Source organism: Hyla sarda, chromosome 4, assembly GCF_029499605.1.
Source record: "Hyla sarda isolate aHylSar1 chromosome 4, aHylSar1.hap1, whole genome shotgun sequence".
Classification (NCBI taxonomy): domain Eukaryota; kingdom Metazoa; phylum Chordata; class Amphibia; order Anura; family Hylidae; genus Hyla; species Hyla sarda.
The window spans coordinates 124,257,746-124,277,156 of NC_079192.1; the positions used below are offsets into that span (position 1 = coordinate 124,257,746).

The 19,411-nt window shown below is 42.8% G+C and overlaps 1 pseudogene; it reads right to left on the minus strand.

The window, feature by feature from the left end:
- Positions 1-1,290: 1,290 nt before the first annotated feature.
- Positions 1,291-19,411, minus strand: part of LOC130366898 (protein shisa-like-1a) — a 33,757-nt pseudogene continuing 15,636 nt past the window's right edge.

Sequence of the window (19,411 nt, forward strand, 5' to 3'; positions counted from 1 at the left end):
TTAAATTTTATGGGCATGTTTTGCTTTTCATTTTACATTGAGTGAACATAGCTTTATCTATATATGGAGGTCATCTTTCACCTGCTTGTGGTGGTTATGAAATGACTGCTGAAGATTTTTCTCTACAGAACTAAAACAGAACAAAAAAGTATGAGCTTACGATTGGGTACATCCACACATTCAAATGAAACACTGTTTTTGACAACTAAAAACATTGTTTACCACGTCGTAGATGGCGCAGTCTCAGAACTGCTGTTGACTTCCATGAGAACATGACATTGTGTAGAAAAGAAATTACATGTCCCTCTATAAGAGCTGCGGTGCTTTAGATGAGCACTTCTTTTTCCCCATAGGCTTAAACCTTTAGAAACACCTTTTTATTTATCTGCCAAGTGTTTCAAGGAAACATGTCTGAGCTGCTCATGTGCCACTTCCTGGCTCGCCTCACTCACCCTCATCTCCCAGCTCCTCAACTATTGGTGTACGGTGCTCTGTACATCAGTCAAAGATGTACAGGGCTTGTACTAAAATCAAGTGGGGACTGGGCCATTAGGGCAAGCAAGGAGGTATTAAAGGAAAACTGTCACTAAACACCCCCCGCACTGAGCAGAGGTAATGGCTGGTAGTGCGGGGAACGCTGATCCATATGCTGCCTATCATGCCCTCATCCGCCCCTCCATTCGCCCATTATCTTGATTCTTCTGGATATGCAAATGAGCTGCTAACTGGCATGGGCGTGGTTACAAGGCTCCTTCTGGCACTCTGACATCAACGCTGCTCGTCCGCAGCACCGCCCGGCTTATGTATATTCATCCCCTCCCTCCGCCCCTCTCCTCCCTGCTCTGTGCAGGACTCCACAGGTGTACACAGTAAGCGGTACATGCGCAGTGGAGTCCTGTACAGAGTGTGGAGGAGAGGGAGAGGCGGAGGAAGGGGATATTCATAAGCCGGTCGGTGCTGCGTATGAGCGGCACTGATGTCACAGTGCCAGATGTAGGCATGTAACCCTGCCCGTGCCAGTTAGCAGCTCATTTGCATATCAAGAATGATAAAGATAACGGGCAAACGGCTGGACTGATCCGGGCATGGTAGGCAGCATATTAATCAGCATCCCACGCACTACCACCTAGTATCTCTGGTTAGTGTGGGGGGAGTTTAGTGACAGTTTTCCTTCATAGGCTGTGGTACTTGAGCAGCTTGGCACTGCCTCCTTGACACCTGTCTGAAAATTTGGAAACTACCATTAGCTTCAGGAAAGGTACAGTTTGCTTTTATACCCTATCCAATCAGTAGACCTGCCAGATTCCCTGTCATATCTTAGTGATAGAAAATGGCTGCACAGAACGCTTTCAGATATTTTATGAGAACTTATTTTGGTCATCTCAATATTTTAAGAGACCACAGGGTACATTAGCTAGCTAGTAGAAAAAAAAATTATGCAAATTCTAAGTCCACTTTTTAAAATGTTTGGAATAAACTCAACAATAATAATAATCATTTTATGCATTGTCTATACACAACAATACATGTCACCGCTCTATGTCACCTTCTTTAGAACAGCGATCCATTAGTGAAATAAAAGACCAGAACACTCATGCATGGCCTTGTTCCTTTCAAAAGATCTGACCTGCCTTTTATTGCCAATGATTGTACAATGCGATAATTTTTTCGGATAGGATGCCAATAATTCCTTTAAAACAATACGATGGAAGGACATTATTACCCACACTGAAAAACCTCATAATAGCCATCTTGATTTAGTTAGTTTGATGACAAAATTTTTCTCTGTCATATTATTTCTAATGGCAGCAACTATTTATAAATGAAAGCAGTTGTGGTCAGAAAGGAAGTTGTGGCAGAAAGGAAATTCAAAAAGAAAAGAACTTCCTGTGTATTATACAGCAGTTGAGAAGTACTGGAAGGATTGGGATTTTTTAATAGAAGTAATATTTAAATCTGTTTAACTTTCTAGCAGCTGTTGATTTAAAAGAAAATGTTTTCTAGTGGAGTACCTCTTTAAAGGGGTTATCCCACTAGAATATGCCATCACTATGCATTTGCTGGACTTATATAGTAGCACCTTAAGAAAATGACGGACATCATTTTCTGACTATATGGCTTATGAAAAAAGCCATCAGGTGCACAGCACTTGTCTAGTGCCGCTACCACTTTGAGTCACAACATTTGTATGTGAACAGTGATGGCATGTCCTAGCGATTGTCATTAGTAAGATAGCCCTGTAAACAAATTCATGTAATATTGTAACAACATGGAGATTGTTCAGCCCAACAACCTTTTGGGGATATCAATAGAATCATTGTTATTAATTGACCTATTAGTTTTTATTTTTTTCTTGACATATTTATATTGTGCTGTTTTAATAAACTGTGATAACCTACCAATATATTTCAGTAAAAAGTAAAAGGCAAGCACTAAGTGATGTTACTTTGAGTGATCACATACATCTACCAGGGGCTGCGGTCCTGTACACGGCCAAGTATAAAGGTATTAGCCAGGGACCCGGCAATCGCACTGCAGAGGTCCCAATTGGCCCCCCTAACGGACTGGCATCAGTATTTTACCGTTTTTAGATGCCGCAATTGACTTTGTGGCATCTGATGGGTTAATGACCAACATACTGATCACACTGATCGATGTAAGTCCCGGCTGCTGAAAGCTTGTTAACACACTTCATACACCCAGACCGTAACCAGGGTTAAGTCTGTCCTACTAAATTTGCACGGTCTAAGATTTTTCACAGTTTTAGTAAATCTAGGTCATTGTGGTTCTCCAATTTAGAGCATTATTTCTACACACTCTGTTAAGGAATTCTGAGTTAATAGCTGGGGGGTCCTAAATAGGAGCCTCATCTTTAGGCCAGAATGATTGAGTGGTTACAAAGAGCTTTCTCTTTCTTTGGAGGACCCGCACTTTCTAGCATTACACACTGCTGGGTAGGGGGTGGTAGGGGTTCTAGTAGAGGTACACTTTGCGATTTAATTATTGTCTATGGGCCCTTCTAAAAAGCAGCATTTGTCCAACGACAAGAAGGTCTTTAAAGCAGTATATTTATATTTATCAAGAAAAAAAAGGGACAAAAAGATAGCTGTGACAGGAAGCATCTGTTCTATAGCGATTATTAGTCTATAGCCATTGTAAAACCATTTGGTTCATGATAGCTTTTTACAGCTACGTTAGCTCAGTGAGTTCAGTTTGTTACAATGTGCTGTATGGAGAATGAAATTCATAAGTAAATCTGAATCAAAAATATCAATTATACAATTTCTCTGCACTAACATACATTGCTTTAGTACTGTGTACACGGGAGGCCTCTAGAATGCTTGGCAGCCTAGTGCTGTTGGCTAAACACATTTGTGGTAGATTCTTAGGGCAATTATACTAGATTCTCCTGTCATTCATTCTCCAGTCTCTACATTCATATGAAAGGTGTATGCATTCAGTATCATAGAATGAAAGTCGTAGATTGTCCAAAGCAACCTTTCAGTGTAATGCTATTACAGAGTAAAAGGAAACGTCTTCGTAAAGCCTCTGATTGTCATAAATCTATCCATTGTCTATGGTAAGTAATGTTTATCAGCAGTCCATTGTGAATCCACCCCCGCAGGATTCTCACACATTGCCTTCTAAAGGTCTGTGCTCATCATGTCTGGCATCTGCTGTCATACATGCTGTTACACCTTTGTTCCTTTGCTGAATGCCATCTTCTAGCTTTTTCTGGAAAATAGGCAGGATTAGATGCCTCCCAATCCACGTGTGACTCAGCATGTTGTAGAACGCTGTTTTATTGAGTCTGTAGTAGTAGATGAAATCTACAATCATCAAGGAAAGGATCAACAGTCCATAGAAGCCAATGCCAAGCAGAGGAAGAGGGCTCCTAAGAATAAGAAGAAAACCAATTCATCTCAAGTGCAAATATGACTGTCCAAAGTTCTTCTATACTTACACAGTGCAAGGACTCTATTACTATGTAAACATTTGCCTTGTGGGTTTGGTTTGCAACAAAATCCCCACTTTGCTGGATTATACAACAGATAAGCATGGGCATCTGACAGACCACATTAACTCACAATGGCATCCGTTGAGTTCTGTCTTGTATAACATCTAATGGTACGGCTGACAGGGGCTGTACACAGTCGTTTGAGCAAGGCCACGGTATTTAAAAATAGCAACAATAATTCTTTGTATTTTTACATAAAATGATCTGTTTCTTAGATTCTATTTCTTTCCTAACAAGGCTTTATAATGTGACTTTGGTTTTATTGTCTTATTCCCAAGTCTGCACTGACTTAAAGGGGTACTCTGCCCCTAGACATCTTTTCCCTATCCAAAGGACAGGGGATAAAATGTCTGATCACAGGGGTCCACCGCTGGGGACCCCTGCGATCTCTGCTGCGGTCCCCCAGACATCCGCTTCATGGGGCGAACTTTGCTCCATGCCGGATGACTGGCGATGCAGTGCGGAGGCTTATGACGTCACGGTAACGCCCCACATGTGATGTGGGAAGGGGCGTCACGGCCATGATGGCTTGCCTGTGACGTCACAAGCGGGGCACGGCTGTGACGTCACGAGCCTCCAGCATTCTGGTGTGGCAGGACCCCCGCGATCAGAAGCTGGCTGGAGAGGTGCTGCTCCCACAGAGAATGTGTCAGGATACCTTTAATATTACATATCGGATATTTAAATGAAATTAATATCTTACATATTTATTGCTATTCAAATAACTGAACTATGTGCATTGATGTATATCTATTTATGGTATACTATATACTTTACAATCACCACAAAATATAATAGTTGTATTAGAGACATACCTATAAATATATGTGGCAAGGTTCTCTGACAGGTTTACTTTCATCACAGATTCGAATTCTTCTTGCTTACAGCAGAATTTCAAGGAGCCATTTCCTGGCCAGCAGCAGTACATATGTTCTTGAGAGTCACTTAATCGTGGACAGTGGAAGCCTGAGTGATACACATCACCCTGTCCCTGATAACCCTCACATGTGCGCACATTCACAGTCGAAGCTATAAAACAGATGAAGATTGGTTATTACTCAATTGTACTCAGTCACGTCTCTTAATCATTATATTGGTCTTCTTTCATTGATCTAACCTTTAGTAAAGGTCAGAACTTATTATACTAATTGTAGAGATAGCATTTAGTGGAGACTTTTCAGTGGAGAAGTATGATAAGTGTTCTGAGAACATTTGGTGCTTGTATTTTACTAACATGGTCCCCAAAAGCTAATTTAGGGATCCGAAACTGAACATTGGGACGTTTGCTTATATTACTTTATCCAATAATACAGTTACAATGCATTTAAAAAGTCTTCAGACCCTTTCACTTTTTTACATTTTGGTATGTTACAGCCTTGTGCTAAAACAAAATAAATCCAGTCTTTTCCCATTATTCTGCACTTAGTATAAGACATGACATAAGTATTCAGACTCTGTACTTGCAGTTAAAGCCCCTTTGTCCATGATTACAGCCTCTAGATTTTTTGGGCATAATGCCACAAGGTTTGCACTCCAGGATTTTGGTATTTCTCTCTGTAGATTCCCCCAAGCTCTGTTGTTGATGGAAGCCATTTTCAGGTCTTTACAGAGATTATCGATTGGGTTCAAGTCAGTCCTCTGGATTGGCCACTTAAAGATACGTTGTCCCTAAGCCACTCCTTTGTTTTCTAAGGTGTTTGCTTAGGGTAATTTTTTTCTCCTATGTGCAAATACCTTGCTCGAAACAACTGAAAATAGACACATGGAACTAAATATATAGAATTCATTTTATTAAATTAAACACATTTCCTTAAAGCACATCAAATAAGTATGAATAGGAATATAAAACATTGGTCTATTGGTATACAATCCACTGCATAATATCAATAAATAGAGGTGGTGCAATATAATGCATACAAGTAAGACATCCCAATAGACCAATAAGGTGCAAATGCAGAGCCAACAACACCACATATAAAGTGCTACATTACAGCAGGGATAAGACCATTTAGATCAGCTGATGAAAACCCCCCCCCCCCCCCCCCCCCACAGCCTGATACCGCTACCACCATGCTTCACTATAGGGATGGTATTGGGCAGGTGATAAGCTGTGATGCTTAGAATTGAGCCTAAAAACTTAATGAGACCAAAGAATGTTGTTTCTCACCATGTGACAGTTGTCCCCCCCCCCCCCCCCCACAGATCTTCAGATGGGCTTTCATACTTTTTTTTTATTGAGAAGAGACTTCTTTTTGGTCACTCTGCAATATAACCCATATTGGTGAGGTGCTGCAGTGTTGGTTGACATTATTTGGAGCTCAGCCAGAGAGACCTTTCTGCCCGATTACTTAGTTTGGTGGGGCAGCCAGCTCTAGGAAGAGTCTTGTTTTTTTCAAGCATCTTTTATTTAACCTCTTAAGGACCAAGCCCATTTTAACCTTAAGGACCAGGCCAATTTTATTTTTGCAGTTTTGTTTTTTCCTCCTCGCCTTCTAAAATCGAAAACTCTTTTATATTTCCATCTACAGACCAATTGTGTGACCAATTGTACTTTGTAATGAAACCTCTCATTTTACCATAAAATGTATGGCGGAGCCCAAAAATTTTTTTTTAGGGAGGAAATTTAAATGAAAACCAAATTTTTGCACATTTTGGAGGGTTTTGTTTTCACACTGTACACTTTACGGTACAAATGTGTTCTTTATTCTGAGGGTCAATACGATTAATTTGATACCCATGGCTGGATACTTTTGTACCGCTTCTAAAAACTAAAACTTATTGTACAAAATCAGTAATCTAAAATCACCCTATTTTGACCACCTATAACTTTTCCATTTTTCCGTATAGAGGGCAGTATGCGGGCTCATTTTTTGGGCCATCATCTGTCCTTTTTATGGATACCACATTTGCATATATAAAACTTTTAGATAATTTTTATACTTTTTTTAGTATAAAATGTGACAAAAAAGCAGCATTTTTGTACTTTTTTTTTATTTTTAACGTTTACGCCGTTCACATACGGGATCATTAACACACATTCGGACATTTACGCATGTGGCGATACCAAATAAATTTATAAAAAACATTTTTTATGCTTTTTTGGGGTAAAATGGGAAAAACTGAAAATTTTCATTTTTATTGGGGGAGGGGATTTTTAACATTTTTTTTAACTTTTTATTTTTACACTTTTCAAATTATTATTTTTTTTACACTTTTTATGTCCCCATAGGGGACTATATATAGCAATCATTTGATTTCTAATACTGTTCAGTAGGGCATAGCACTGATCAGTATTATCGGTGATCTTCTGCTCTGGTCTGCTCGATCTCAGACCAGAGCAGGAGATGCCAGAAGACAGATGGAGGCAGGTGAGGGGACCTCCGTCCGCCATTACAGATGATCGGATCCCCGCAGCAGCGCTGCAGGCAATCCAATCGTCTATTTTGTGGCGCATTGCCACAGATAACGTGTGTACTGATCACAGCATCTGAGGGGTTAATGGCGGACATTCGCGCAATCGTGGATGTCGGCCATTACCGGCAGGTCCTCGGCTGCTGCTAGCAGCTGGAACCTGCCGTGTATTACGCGAGGTACTGCCACACCAGGACGTACATTTATGTCAGTGGCCATTAAGGGGTTAAAGGGGTACTCCGCCCCTAGACATCTTTTCCCCCATCCAAAGGATAGGGGATAAGAAGTCTGATTGCGGGGGATCTCGGCTGCGGCACCCCAGACATCCGGTGCATGGAGAAAACTTCGCTCTGTGCCGGATGACTGGCCGTCACGCTCCCTCCCATAGACTTGCATAGAGAGGGCGTGGCCGTAATGTTTCGAGCCTCCGACACTGTGCCTGACGCTCTAGAAGAACTCCAGGCCAGCAGGTGGATTGCGGGGGTCCCCATTGGCAGAACCCCCGTGATCAGATATCTTATCCTCTATCCTCCGGATAGGGTATAAGATCTCTAGGGCCAAAGTACTCCTTTAAGACTTTTCTCAAACATGTATGTTATTTCTGTGGGCTACTTAGTGCAGAATGTCACACAACACAAAAGCCTGGCTGTAGCTGTAACTGCTGGGATCAGAGATAACCCTGATCCTTACCATTTACGTCTTAGATACTGTGGTCAGTAGTATGCATGAAATTTATATAACATGGGGGCTCTTAATCTACCTTTCCAATTTGCTCATAGCAGTTTGCCATGCTATGGGAAAGTGTGGCCCAATAATAAGCATTTTATGCCCAAGATCAGTAGCAGAATCTCACTCTGCTTGAGCATGCATAAAATGCCATGCCTGAACCGTGCTCGGAGACAGATTCATGAATATCACAATCGCTGCTCTGTTCATCTGGAGTATTAGATTTAAGCTAATTTGAGATCAAGAGCAGGGCATTTTTCTCATCAGCTTTAAATGAATGTGACTGGCAAACCAAAACTGCATGGGGCAGCCTGGAAAATGATCTGCTCAATTTTAAACTGAATATAAAATACCTGCAGATTCCCAGTGTCATTTCTAAAGAGATATAATAAACACAATAAGTATGACTAATGCATTTATATTCTTTAGTAACCACTACAAAAATTTCCGAAACGCTCTTTAAGGGTTTGTCAATATTCACCATCCCTAAGGAGGGCTTACATGTCAACTATTATAGAACGATCAGACTCATTTGGATCCCATCCGGAGATAATTGCTCCAGTAAATGACATTTAGTGACTACTTTCAGTTGGCAATAATGACTGCCATTGTATTCACAATTAATCTGATATGAATGCCCCCCCATTGTTAAACCCCAATCAATGCTATTAAGGTATCACTTGCATTTTAATGAAAAATTGCTACATGTAAGCACATAGTACAATTATAGTCATAATAATTAGATGGAGCTTTGCGGAATAAGGACCTGTAAACTAGAAACCGACCCTGAGTATGACTGGCTGAAGTGTGGGGGGTGTTGTGTCTAAATAGATTTTATCACACGTTAGCTCGCCATATGTCCACTATTTCTAGAATAACCAGTCTCTTGGCATAGTGTACAAAGCATCCACTTGTATATGTATTTAATTATTGATAGGAGGCAGTAGAGGTGAACGTGTTATCAGCAGGTGGGGAAGATGGTTCATGAATTCTGCACAAAGGAGACAGCTGTACAGCTAGCTTCCAGGCAAGAATGCAATGGTTAAAAACAACCAACGTGCCCATTAATCTTCATGAAATATAGACAAAGAGAAAAATGTTGTCAGGTCATAGTTTGTGTGATAGTACCTGTTTATGTCATAGTTGTAAGGGTCACGTGCAAGGGTAATACTGTCCAAAAGGGAAAATTACAGAGGGGAGCACCTACAGAGGTTTTCTTGTAAAACTTTAGAAGTTTTATTAAAGGACTAGTCAACTAATCTAAAAAATGGATCCCCAATCTGCAGTGTCAGATCATGGGGGGTCCAACCACTGAGACAGTTTCTGTGACTATAATAAAACCCAGCAAAACAGAACTTATGAGCGCCATTATTGGACACACCATCTGAGTCTTTTTTTTTAGTTTTTACATGTGACTGCCATGTTACCAGAACTATCTGGTGTGTTAAATGAGAGCAGAAGAGGTTGTAATATAATTAGACAGGTTCCTACTTGTGTTCTGATAGCTGCTGCGTGGGCCAGACACATTTTCTTTGTTGTGCTCTATTCTGTCTTATGGTTTAGCCTCCAAAATGTTTCCTATCTTCCCCAAGACTAAAATCATCAGGAATTTGCATAGTCATGTTTTTGATGTCTTAGTCAGGTTCTTGATCTGCTCTTGTGAATGTTATTGTAGTGATTTTTACTTACAACGGCATCTAATAAAAAAAAGTAATTTTACTTATCATTCCTTACTCCCTATCATTTAAAAGAGCAGTTTTACAAGATTACACAATCTATGTAGAAAGTGGGCAGGGCCGGCTCCACCTATATGCAAAATAGGCAGCCACCTAGAGCGCCATCTCGATGGGGGTGCCGTTCTGTTATATCTCCAGGTCTTTACAGCCACAAAACTGTCACCCAAGTATTAAGGTGATTACATCAGGAGGTTTGTTACAGTGTGTCACTCCAGTAGTAAAGAGATTATATGAGGAGGAAGTTTGTTACAGTGTGTCAGCCCAGTAGTAAGGAGATTACATGAGGAGGAGGTTTGTTACAGTGTGTCACCACAGTAATAAGGAGATTACATGAGGAGGAGGTTTGTTACAGTGTGTCACCCCAGTACTAAAAAGATTACATGAGGAGGAGGTTTGTTACAGTGTGCCACCCCAGTAGTAAGGAGATTACATGAGGAGGGGGTTTGTCACAGTGTATCATCCCAGAAGTAAGGAGATAACACGAGGAAGAGGTTTGTTACAGTGTGTCACCCTAGTAGTACGGTGGGACATGTCAATGGGAGAAGTTATAAAGGATAATGTGACCCTTTCAACCTCAGATGGTCTTCCACAGGTTTGATATTTTCAAAGAAGGAAAATATAAATAGGATGTAAGGGAGTTTAGCATCGATCAGAGGTGGTCTTCTCAAAGAAGGAAAATATAAATAGGATGTAAGGGAGTTTAGCATCGATCAGAGGTGGTCTTCTCAAAGAAGGAAAATATAAATAGGATGTAAGGGAGTTTAGCATCGATCAGAGGTGGTCTTCTCAAAGAAGTTCATTGGAGAGGTCTCATTTATGTACAGGAGCATAACTAGCATTTCAAGGGTACCATAGCTGTGGTGTGCCACGGGGTATGATGTGAGATGTAAGGGGATCAATGTTATGGCCCCAGGGGTAGGTGGTATTAACCCCTTCTTGTCAAGACGCCAGGGCGTGGTTTTCATATATAACCACCCTAGGGAAGTACCACTAATCCTAGGTTAGGCAGGCGTAATAAAGAGTCCATGGCCAGGTTAAGGGTAATGGCAGCTTTACTGAGGTAAGACAGATGGTAGAGTCTATGCAGTTCAGCCAATATCCCAGAAAGGTGGCCAGTGACACAGGGAGACCTCGCAGGCTTGCTGGGGCTTGCAGTGACTTGACAGACTATAATGTAGGCCACGGTGAATATAGATGACTTGACTTGACTTGAGATGGTGGCTGCAGTAATTTAGACTTGAGGCCTCCAATGACTGGACACAGGCACTGGACCACTTGAATGCACTGGACCTCAGCAGGAACTCAAGAGCATGGAAAGAGAGAGATTACAGCCCCTCCCCATATTATATAGGGGGCTGTGCAAGAAGCCCATAGGTCACATGGGAGGTATAAAAGTATATTACACTTCTAATGCATAACTACACATAACCTGTAAATACTATGTATAGGGTTTGCTGCAGGAGGGCCCCAAGGGCACACAGGGATTTTGCCTGACAGGGCAGAAGTACAGTATGGCAACATCCCATACTGGGACATTACATAGCAAAATCAGAAATTTCAGGTAGCAGCTGGTTTTACTGGCTACTAACACTCCTGATCAACACATCCACTTGTAAACTTAAAGCATTCATGTATTCTAAATATGCAGCTAGTCTTCCTAAGAACAAAATGATAGGACATATTGAAATACAACATACCTGATCCTTTTTTCCCCCAACATCTACTGAGTCAGGAGGCCCAATACACATTAGATGGTTGGCTGATCCTGCCAGAATGATCAGGATCAACCAACTTTTATCCAATGTCTTTGAATAGCTTTTAGATGAATACAAGATACTAGTATATAGTAGTTTTTATATAGTACAAGAATACAAGATACTAGTATATAGTAGTTTTTATGCACAAAAGAGAACTTGTGTGCTCTGGACGGCAGGATGCATCCTAAAAATTGCGGCCGCAATGCTACACCTACAATGCTGCACACCTGACATCGCCGCACCGCCACCCCCCCCCCCTCCTGCTTACAAATTACAATTTGCTTGACGCCGCTCTCATCATGGGGAGCCTGTCAGGGATCTGAGCGGAGATGATTTCTGCTTTCCTGATGCTGCGGGGTCTCTGCTCTGCTATGGTGCTGACATCTGCCCACAGGCCGCAGCTCTAGCTCAGCAAGAGAGCAGCTGACGTCACACCTGCCGGGCCACAGATAGCAGGTAAGTGAGCAAGAAAGTAGACACTAGTAAAAGTAATAAAAGGGGCTTTAGATTTAAAAAAAAAAAAAAAGGGTAGGATTAGAGTCAGTTGGAGTCAAGGACAGGGGGGGGGGGGGGGGGCAACTGGGAAAGATGAGTTCATGATAGGTACTCTTTAATGCCAGAACCTGTCACAAACTCTGGAACAGTGCCAGTATAGACGAGAAGTACTAAGTCACTGTTCAAGTCTGACAAAGTTCCTTGAGGATGGAACTAGGCTCAAGTGTGCCTCACTCTTCAAAGATGACTGCAAACAGCCAAAGCACGGAATTCATAGTGGAGAATGTAGTCTCTTCTTCAACAAGTATGTGAGCCTGTTAGTAAAGCTTGGTCCACCTGGTCACCTAATGTGCTTCAAAAGAGTGAGATCAAGAGAAAGAGCACCCCTATAATCAGGGCCGGCTCTGTCTGTAGGCCAAATAGGCAGCTGCCTAGAGCACTTTCTTGATGGGGGGGGGGTGTTGGCACCGCTCTGCCTGCCGCAAGAACATTACAACCGGCATCCTAACCACTCGCTCAGCCAGCATGGGGCATGTCAAAGGTTGGGCTAATGGGCTGAGTCAAGACGGTGGCAAAATTAGCTTTTGCCTAGGGTGGCAAAAATCTTTGAACCAGCCCTACCTGCATTGCTTCCAACTCAGAGATTGCCTCAAACCTTTAGGTGACACACCTTCCTCCAGCTACTAACAGTTGTTGATCTGATTAGAGACTTTCCTTGCTTGCACAGACTCCAGTCTCTATTTATTATCTGTGTTTACTGTTGTCAGGATTATCCTTGCATAATATCCCTCTCAACATCTACACAGTAAAGAGCTCATATTGACCCTCAGGACCTGCTGTAGCTGCTATGGCTATCAATACCCAATTAACACAAGTGTGTATCAGAGAAATATTCTTCATTACTTAACGTATTCTTGGGTAATTTTCAGATAATTCTGTCCAAAGTATTGTATCATCAGTTAGCAGTTCTGCACATGCTTATGCCTTGCTAATGAACAGCCCACCCTTCATTATCTATGGGAAAAACATTAGTTGGCAGAGGCCTGTTATTAAATAAATAAATAAGCAAACACACAGTATGTGTCCTGCTTCTGGAATGTGCCAAGTTTACCAACAGGGTATACATAAGTCTGGCATACATTTACCCAATTAAATATCATGAAGGGCATGACAAATTCAGTAATAATTCTCATCACCTCAAAGCACTTACTGCTAATAGTCATATACACATGTGGTAGCCCAGTACGGGAGGTGTTACCCCGTGCTCCTGCTTTCCTGTCAGGCAGCCTCCTTCAGTGTCCCCAAGGCCCCCTGCACTTGTTTCCGCATTGTAAATATGTTTTACCATCTAAAATGTTATAAAATGTAATGTTGCTTTAAGAGTTATACCATGTGATATGTCATGTGATTATTACCCAGGGGGTAGTAGTGACTAGGTGATCCCAAGAGTGACCTATGGGCTCCTTGCTAGTCTCCCCCATATTAGCCCTGGCTGGAGCTAGCTTCTCTCTCTATGAGCTCTGATCTGCTGCTAAGCTGAGGTCCAGTGCAGTCGTGCCTAGTGTGTGTGTCCAGAGTGTTAGAAACCTCAAAGTCAAGTCCTGCAGCCACCATCAAGTCAAGTAAGCTAAAGTCACAGCTTCATGAGTCAAGTCAAGTCAGTCTCTGTCATCTGTCAAGTCAGAGTGGTCTGCATTCAATTGTCCAGTCCTACTACAAGTCCCAGCAAGCCCTTAAGGTCTCTGCATCACTGGTCACCTCCTTGGGCCCTGGCTGATCTGTGTAGACTTTACCATCTGTCTACCCTCAGTAAAGCTACCGTTGTCCAAAACTTGGCGTCAGAGTCTTTATTACCCCCGTGCCTAGCCCAGGATCCAGTGGTATACCTTTGGGTGGTTTTAGGCTAAACCACACCTTGGCGTCATGAATACAAGGGGTTAATGCCCTCTGCCCCTAGGATAACAAGATCTGCCCTGCACCACACACCCCGCCACCACAACTTTTGGCATCACAACAGGATGCGGGTGTTCGCCTTATTGAACTGTGTCCAATATTGTCTACAAAAACCGCATGCCGATGCGATTTAGGTCTGCGCCAAAAAGTGTACGGGACTTTGTCTATGAAATGTGTTTTACCCGAGGCGATTGTGAAATAAAGGGGGAGATGAAGAAAAGTTTGTTGCCTGTGCCAGATCAGATCAGAAACTGTTACATGGCCAACTATGGCCAAGTATTGCCTGTACCTGCAAGGGTTAAAGATGTGCAGTACGAGGAGCAGCATGGCGGAACAGGCAAGAAGTCCCAAGATGGCGCTGGAGGCCCGGAAAGTGGCCGCGGCGCAAATCTTTCAGGAGCTGGCAGATCGTCTACAGCGCATCTCCATCGGGGCCTAAGAGGCCTGCTACCATGTTCCTCTGCCCGAGGATGATGGAGACTGGCCACCAACCCCGGAGGAGGGAACGCCAGCATCTTCTAGTGCATCATCGCTGGTGAGGCTGTCCCTCACCACCGGACCTGGGGGACCTGGGTTGAAATTCACCCCGAGGAGTCAGAAGTGAATACCCCGGCTGAGGCCACGTTCTCTACCCCTCCTTCTAGCCCAGAGCAAACCCCCAGAAGTCTGTCACCCGTCCCCAGTCACCACCATTACCCATCCCCCAGTCCCTCCGGCCCAGTCCGAGAGGGCCAGAAGAGAGGCTCAGGTGGCTGAGATCGTAGAGGGACTGAGGGCACAGAGAGTAGAGAGATATGGGCCGAAGCTGCTGCCATATGAGATGCTACAGGCGCAGAAACAGGACACCAAAGCATTAAAGCCTCTGTACATCAGAAAAATGGAACATTCCTGAGAGGGAGAGCCACCCCTGGAACGCCGCCATGTTACGGTGGGGAAATTCGACAAAGTGCGGGGGTTTGGCACCCTCATGGACTATCGTCATGGAGGGACCATCCTGGTCAATCATCGGGCAATGCAGAGACCATCTTACCCAGTCCGTGCATTCTCTAGAGAGCGGGGAGATCATGGAGTATACTCCTGTACTGAGCTTGAGAGGAAAATGGGTGGCTGCGGTGATCCGTCCAAAGAATCCAACCCAGATTCTGTTTGCTTACTTCCCATTGGACGACTGGGACGCCGATCACTTTGGGTTGCTGCTGCCTAAAGTCAGAGGTACCATCCAGGAGGAGGAGGTCTACATGCCCAAAGTGCCTGTCCTGACACCAATGTATCTACCACAGTTGTCTGTGAATATGCCCAGGCTTGCTCCTGTGGTCGACAAGGTTTGGCCAAACCAGCGGGCACCAACTGTTTTCCCCCCAGTGGCGCAAGCTGCTGAAGTGCAAATGGTGGTCACCGTCAGCCCCACCATTACAGAGTCCACGTTGTCCCGGATGAACTGGAACACCCGAGTGAGTGCATTAGAGGGGAAACACAGTCCCGTGGACCCCATTACATGTCCCAGCCTCGGATGCAGTCCGACCGGCGAGGCTGGGATGGCAAGTTCCTAAGTTAGGGAAGTCTACCCATGATAATTCTGATATATATATCATTAACTTTCTTTATGAAGTACTTTTGTTCTCCACAGGTTTTGCAACGTTTAAGAAAAGTGCCTGACGAAATTGTCAAGAAGTTTATTTGTAACCAATTGCGTAAGTGTACGTGCCCGGCTTCTATCCACAACTCTGTACCAGGACTGTGGAGCGGTACAATGAAAATATGCATATACCGTTAGAGTAATATATGTTTCTCATTACCTTTGCACAAGTAAATACTTATATTGGTGTACTATAATGGTTATGGTGTGCTGTAATAAAATGCGTATAATCTGTTTGTACAGGAATGTCTAAGAGTATAGTGTTGTTTATTCATGGCGATCTATATGGGAGGTATCCTGACCCAGTCAGGAGAAGCGTAGCCACTACCTCACCGCCATGACAAATTCCCGCCAGGTACAAAGATCTCACAATGTAAAGTTATGTACCACACATAGTCAGTTCACATATGGTAAAAGTAGTCCACACAAATGCAAATAGTTAAGATAGGACTGTAACATTATTTGTTGTCCCAGTCCACAAGTTCTAAATATATACAGTTATGTGTCTAATGTTTTCTCTTCTGTCCACGTGTACAGGGTACTCTACTGGCCAGAAGGTTCACCTGATATCTAGATAATGCACGTAGAGCGCCAGGATTGCTAAATGTAAAGGTAACACTGTTGTATAGTGTAACAACGTATATTGAGTTCTGGGGAGAAGAGTTGAGAACTGAGGGGCCCCAACAGCCAAGGCATTGGGTAGATAGCCTCCGAAAGCCCAATCCGTGAATCTATGTATATTGATATGTATATTGTTGTCTTGAGTGTCTTCAGAAAGCAGTTACAAAGTCAAATTAACCCCAAATGTTTAACCCCTTAACGACGAAGGACGTATATTTACGTCCTCCCCCCGACTCCCGCAATATGCCGCGGGGTCACGCGGTGTCCCCGCGTCATATCGGGTCGGTCCCGGCGGCTATCAACAGCTGGGACCTGCGGCTAATACAGGACATCACCGATCGCGGTGATGCCCTGTATTAACCCTTCAGACGCGGCGATCAAAGCTGACCGCCGCATCTGAAGTGAAAGTGAAAGTAACCCGGCTGTAACCTGGCTGTTCGGGACCGCCGAACAGCTTACAGGACACCGGGAAGGCCCTTACCTGCCTCCTCAGTGTCCGTTCGACGAATGACTGCTCCGTGCCTGAGATCCAGGCAGGAGCAGTCAAGCGCCAATAACACTGATCACAGACGTGTTAATACACTCCAGTGATCAGCATGAGAGAAAAGTGTTTGCAGTGTTATAGGTCCCTATGGGACCTATAACACTGCTAAAAAAAAAAAGGGAAAAAAGTGTTAATAAAGATCATTTAACCCCTTCCCTAATAAAAGTTTGAATCACCCCCCTTTTCCCATATAAAAAAATAAAACAGTGTAAATAAAAATAAACATATGTGGTATCACTGCGTGCGTAAATGTCCGAACTATAAAAATATATAATTAATTAAACCGCACGGTCAATGGCGTACGCGCCAAAAAATTCCAAAGTCCCAAAAAGCTTATTTTTGGTCACTTTTAAAAAATGAATAAAAAGTGATCAAAAAGTCCGATCAAAACAAAAATGGTACCGATAAAAACTTCAGATCACGGTGCAAAAAATGAGTCCTCATACCATCCCATACACGGAAAAATAAAAAAGTTATAGGGGTCAGAAGATGACATTTTTAAACGTATACATTTTCCTGCATGTAGTTATGATTTTTTTCCAGAAGTACGACAAAATCAAACCTATATAAGTAGGGTATCATTTTAACCATATGGACCTACAGAATAATGATAAGGTATCATTTTTACCGAAATATGCACTGCGTAGAAACGGAAGCCCCCAAAAGTTACAAAATGGTGTTTTTTCTTCCATTTTGTCGCACAATGACTTTTTTTTTTCCCGTTTCACTGTGAATCTTTGGGTAAAATGACTAATGACTATGTCACTGCAAAGTAGAATTGGTGACACAAAAAAATAAGCCATAATATGGATTTTTTATGTGGAAAATTGAAAGGGTTATGATTTTTAAAAGGTAAGGAGGAAAAAACGAAAGTGCAAAAACTGAAAAACCCTGCGTCCTTAAGGGGTTAAAGAGCATGTATGGACATTCACCATGTCACATGGACTCATCCATATCTCATAATCCAGACCTGAGAAGGACATTGTGCATAAATGCCCCAGGAACTGTCACTAAGCCTCATTTGCCACTTTAGTCCTCCACCCTCCAGGACTGGGTGTCGAGGATGATTTTAATTAAGAGAGGGAGTTTGTGGTGGCCCAGTATGGAAGGTGTTACCCAGTTCTCCTGCTGTCCTGTCAGGCAGCCTCCTTCAGAGTCCCCAAGGGCCCCTGCACTTGTTTCCCCTTTGTAAATATGTTTTACAATGTAAAGTGTTATAACACTTTTATAACTCAAGTGTTATGCCCCTTTTTGGAACTGTCCAGAGCAGAGAAAATCCCCATAGCAAACATATGGTGCTCTGGACAGCAGAGGTCAGCAGAGAACACTGTGGTCATGACGTCAGAGAAATCCAAAAAGAAAAGCATTTCCTCTGTAGAGCCCATAAAATGTATTGGAAGGATTAAGATTTTTAATAGAAGTAATTTACAAATCTGTTTAACTTTCTGGCACCAGTTGAATTAAAAATAAATAAATAAATGTTTTCCACGGGAGTACCCCTTTAAGAGTTATACCATGTGATATGCCATGTGATTGTTACCCAGGAGGTACCAGTGACCAGGTGATCCCAAGAGTGACCTATGGGCTCCTATTCCCCCATATAAGCCTTGGGTGGAGCTAGCCTCTCTCTTCTGCTAAGCTGAAGTCCAGTGCAGTCGTCTAGTGTGTGTGTCCAGAGTATTGGAGACCTCAAAGTCAAGTCCTGCAGCCACCATCAAGTCAAGTAAGCTAAAGTCACAGCTTCATTAGTCAAGTCAGGTCAGTCCCTGTCATCTGTCAAGTCAGAGTGGTCTGCAATCAATTGTCCAGTCCTACTACAAGTCCCAGCAAGCCCTAAAGGTCTCTACATCACTGGTCACCTCCTTGGGCTCTGGCTGAACTGTATAGACGTCTCCATCTGTCTACCCTCAGTAGAGCTACCGTAGTCCGTAACTCGGCGCTGGAGTCATTATTTCCCCTGTACGTAGCCCAGGATCCAGCGGTATACCTTCGGGTGGTTTTAGGCTAAACCATGCCCTGGCGTCACGATTACAAGGGGTTAATGCCATCTGCCCCTAGGGTAACAACATCTGCCCTCATACACCCCGCTACCACATATATATATAAATATATATATATATATATATATATATATATATATATATATATATAGGCAAAATGCAGACAGCAATGAGTGTCCCTTTTCTGGTATCTGCCTAGATCCACTGTAGGGTCATAAATTATACAAAACACTGAAATCATATTTTTCAACTACATTGAAATTAATTATTATTAGACCCATTATGTCCCTGTCACCTCTTGTTGCAGGAAAGTATGAAGGCAGGTGAAATAATAGTTCTCGCTATAAGAGCACTCTGATGCCTGACTGGGAAGCTGAATAAAGGAGGTGGAATAAGCATTATTCTGGAATAACTATGCATTAAGTCTGGGATCAAATACATGGGGCTAGTAAGGCAGACCTCATAACAACAGAATTGGCATCTTGTGTAGTCAAATAGTGACAATGTTTCAGAA